We start from the raw sequence: 4959 nt of genomic DNA on the forward strand, positions 1-4959 counted from the left end.
TTTACCACCAGCAGATCTACCCTAAAAGAATGGCTAAAGGAAGTCACCAAAAATAGGGAAATAAAAGGGAATCTTGGCATGCCAAGAAGGAAGAAAGAACAACGTAGAGTAAAATAAAAATAAATACATTTTTCCCCCTTGAGTTTTCTAATTGTTTGATAATTGATGTGGTTCTAAATGTATTTAAAAGAAATGTTTAAGACAATTACATTATAATTGGTGGGGGGAGTAAAGGGACATAAATGGCAGTAAGTTCTCTACACTTCACTTAAATTAGCAATATGTTGATACCAATAGGCTGTGATATTTACCATCGAAACAGCTATCTATACAAAGAGATGCACTTAAAAACATTATAGATAAATCAAAATGGAATTCTAAAAGCATATTGAACTGAATTAAAATGAAAATACCACACAACAGAATTTGTGGGACACAGCTAAAACAATGTTAACAGGGAAATTTGTACCACCAAGTGCTTAAATTAAAAAAGAGGAAAAAATTCACATTAATAATCTGAGCTGGCATCTCAATAATTTAGAAAAAAAGCAAAATAACAAAAGACAAACAGGTGGAAAAAATAAACAAGAACATCAATCAATCAATTAAAGAAAAAAATTAGAAAACTTAGGGAAACAAAAAACAGATTCTTTGAAAAGATCATTAAAATTGACAAATTCCTACAAAGCCTGACAAAGAAAAAAGAGAGAAGACACAGATAACCAATATCAGAAATGACATTGATTATCACTAGAGATTCTACAGATAAAAAGATAATGAGATAATACTGAAATACATAGATTTGACAACTTAAATGAAATGGACCAATTGCTATAAAGTACCAACTATCACAACTCACCCAAAATAAAATAGACAATTTGAATAGCCCTATAGCTAAGGGAATTGAATTCATAATTTAAAATATTTTCAAAATAAAATTTCCAGGCCCAGATACTTTCACTGGAGAATTCTAACAAGTGTCTAAATAATTAACCATAATTTCATGCAATCTCTCCCAGAAAATAGAGAACCAGGGGTTACTTCCCAACTCATTTTATAAAGCTAGTATTACTTTGATACCAAAGCCAGAAAAAAGAGAGTACATAAAAGAAAAATACTGATGAATATCCTTAATAAGTATACATGAAAAAAATCTTTAGCAAAATATTAGCAAATAGATTTAATCTACATATAGAAATAATTATGTACCATGATCAAAAAAGTTTATTCCAGTGATACAACACTGGCAAAATATTCAAAAATCAATAAAATAATATACCATATTATCATACTAATGAAGAAAAACACTACATGATCAAATTATTCACTGAAGAATAAGCATTTGATAAACACCAAAACTCATTCATGATAAAATCTCTCAGAAAAATATGAAAAGAGGAGAACTTCAACTTGATATAAAGCATCTACAAAAATCATACAACTAAGATTATACTCAATGTTGAGAGACTGAATGCTTTCCTACTAAGATGCAGAGCCAGGCAAGAATGTCTACTGTTTTAACTCTTAGTCAATGCAGTACTAGAAGTTCTAGCCACTGCAGTAAGGAAGGAAATGAAGTAAAAGGCATACAGATCAAATGAGAAGAAATAAAGATGTCCCTATTGGTAGGTGGTAGGATGACTTATGTGATAAATCCTAAGAAATCTATAAAAACTCCTAAACTAATAATTCTAATATGCTAATAAACTAATAACAAAGTTCTGCAACTTCACAGCATTTAAGACCAACATATAAAAATCAACTGCCTTTTGGTCAGTCCTGTGGCACTAATGGGATGGTCAAATGATGTGGTCTTCATACTGCCAGGAAGCTCTGTACTACCAACAAAATCAGAAGTGTCATGATAAACAGAATAAAAATGCTCCTTTGGGCTCTTCTCTGAAGCCAACCCTTCAGGAGGCACTTCCCATGCAAATGATATTATGCTGGAAAAAAATAAGGGTTGAAGCCAAACAACTAAATTCTACCAACAGGAAGTCTGTCAGGGTCCAGGTGATCAAGAATCCTATATAATAAAGAGGTAATATGCAAATTGACCTCCACACCCTCACAAGATGGCTGCCTATGACCAGGCTGGCAGGGGGTTAGTGAGGGACAACCAAACGATTGAACAAGCAGGCTGCATGGGGCGACCAGGCCGACAGGGGGGTTAGTGAGGGACAACCAAATGACTGAACAGCAGGCTGTGTGGGGCAACCAGGTCAGCAGGGGGGTTAGTGAGGGGCAACCAAACAACTGAACAGCAGGCTGCATGGGGTGACCAGGCCAGCGGAGGGGCAGTGAGGGGCGACCAGACCGGCAGTGGGGGCAATTGGGGGTGAACAGGCCAGTAGTGGGGCAGTTAGTGCTGTTGGGGGCGACCTGGCTGGCAGCAGGGAGCAGTTAGGGGCGAGGCCGGCAGGGGGGGCAGTTAGGGGAGACCAGGTAGGCAGGCAGGTGAGCTATTGGGGGCGACCTGGCTGGCAGGCAGGTGAATGATTAGGACCCAGCAGTCCAGGATTGTGAGAGAATGTCCAACTGCCGGTTTGGGCCATGATTAGGACCCAGCGGTACAGGATTGTGAGAGAATGTCCAACTGCCGGTTTGGGCCCAATCTCTGGGATCAGGCCTAAACCGGAAGTCAGACACCCCCCAAGGGGTCCTGGATTGGAGAGGGTGCAGGCTGGGCTGAGGGGATGCCGCCCCCCCCCCCAGTGCACGAATTTCATGCACCAGGCTTCTAGTGGAAAAAATAAAAATAAAAATCACAGACTTTGTATTCAATGACAGTTGCTTGAATTTTATTGATGAAAACAATAAAGTTCTGGTTGCTGGATTTGGTCACAAAGGTCATGCTGTCGGTGACATTCCTGGGGTTTGCTTTGAGGTTGTCAAAGTACCAATGTACTTCTTTTAGCCAAATGCAAAGGCAAGAAGGCAACACCAAGATCATAAGTTTTCATGTTGAAAAAACAGTACTAATAAATTTTTATATGCAAAAAGTTAACTGTATTTCTATATATCAGCAATGAACATGTAGACACCAAAATTAAAAATACAATTCTATTTACAATTGTTAAAAAATAAGAAATACTTCAGTATAAATATGGCAAAACTTATAGAACTTGTATTATACAAACTATAAAATGATAATGAAAGAAATTAAAGAAGAGCTAAATAAATGGAGAGACACATCATGTTTATGGATTGAAAGATGCAACATAATAAATAATAGTAGAAGACTGAATAAAGTCTTCAAAGATATCTAGTTCTTAATTCTTGGAACCTGTGAATGTTACCTTTTATAACAAAAGGAATTTTGCATATGTGATCCAGCTAACGAAACTGAGAGATAATCCTGAATTATGGGTCCTAAATATTGTCACAAGTGTCCTTATAAGAGGAAGTCAGAGATATTTAACATAGAAGGGAAAGTAGGAGATAGGATGATGAAACAAGAGAGGGATGTGTTTTGAGGATGGAGGAAGCAGCCAAAGAATGCAAACAGCCACTAGAAGGTGTAACAGGCAAGGAAACAGTTTTGCTCCCACAGCCTCCAAAAGTAATTCATTTTGTCAATACCTTGACTTCATCCTAGTGCAACTGATGTGAGATTCTGTCCACCAAAACTGGTAGAGAATAAATTCTTGTTGTTTTAAGTCAGTAAGTATGTGGTAATTTATCATAGCTGCAATAGGAAACTAATACATGAGTTTAATGAAATTCCTACCAATATCTCAGCAAGTTCTAAATTTATATAAAAAGGCAAATAAATTAGAATAACTAAAAGCAATTTAAAAATAAAGTAGAAATTAATCTACCTGATTTCATAATTCCTGATATATCTACAGTAATCAAGGTGTGATATTAGGGGAAGATAGGCACATAAATCAATTGAACAGAATAGAAAACACAGAAATTGACGCACACAAATATGTCCAACTGATTTTTTTTTCCAGATTCACTTACTATTCTTAGGTCTGGTCAAATAATTGAATCGATACCCCCTCCCCTGGGAACTGACCTTTAGACCACTTCACAATGGACATTCCCTTTCGCTTAGACCACCTTCCATTTGCTAAGACCTTTATCTTTCCCCTCTGGACTTTCCCAGGATCCGGACCTGCCCAGAGAGTTTCCCGCCAAAAAAGCCTATCTAGAGTACTTTAAAACCTCTGACTCCCTATCCCTGGGGGCTGGCACCTTTTGGGGGCTCAACCCATCTGGTCTCCAGATGACCTAATAAATTCATAATCCCTTTCCACTTTGGCCTCATGCATTCCTCCTTCAGTGACCCTAAGTCCATTTAACTAGAAACTGTAGTAAAGAACAAATGAACAAAAAACCCCATAAGACATTGAAATGAATTTTTCTAAAAAAAAACAACTGAGTAATTAGATCAATAGACTGTGCTGATTTTTTCTATGTGATATTTTATTCAAAGTCCTTTTTAAAAATTTATCGTCACCCTCAATATATATTCAGCAACTTATTTGCTTGATGCCCATTTTACCTTTGACCTAATCTTGAATCATATTCTACATTGTTGAAATTTACAATACATGTTTACAATATTTGCAATGTATTTCTGAATAGCTATTGTTTTACAAAGCCCCTAACTGACCAATTTACAACTAAAAACATCCAGTATAAACTTATTGCCAGTTAAGTTTTAAGTTTTGCTTTATCTTAATAAAAGTAATGTTTAGAAATGATACCTGTCATCCCTCTCCCTCATCCCCAAAGGACTTATAGTATTAAAAAAAAAGGGCAGTGGAATCTTGAAAAAAAATGGGCATAAGCCCATTTAGGATTATTTCAATTTTCAGTATACTATTTTTATTTTTTATTGATTTTATTGGGAGGCATTGGTTAATAAAATTATATGTTTCCAACTGAGTTTTGATAAAGATGCAAAAGCAATTCAATGTAAGAAGGGTGCCTTTTCAACAAACAGTG

At 36.3% G+C, this 4959-nt stretch overlaps 1 pseudogene; it reads left to right on the forward strand.

The window, feature by feature from the left end:
• The first annotated feature begins 1795 nt into the window (after positions 1-1795).
• LOC102263010 lies at positions 1796-2955 on the forward strand (annotated as a pseudogene).
• Positions 2956-4959: the final 2004 nt, after the last annotated feature.

The sequence above is a fragment of the Myotis brandtii genome, unplaced genomic scaffold (assembly GCF_000412655.1).
Source record: "Myotis brandtii unplaced genomic scaffold, ASM41265v1 scaffold298, whole genome shotgun sequence".
Lineage (NCBI taxonomy): Eukaryota > Metazoa > Chordata > Mammalia > Chiroptera > Vespertilionidae > Myotis > Myotis brandtii.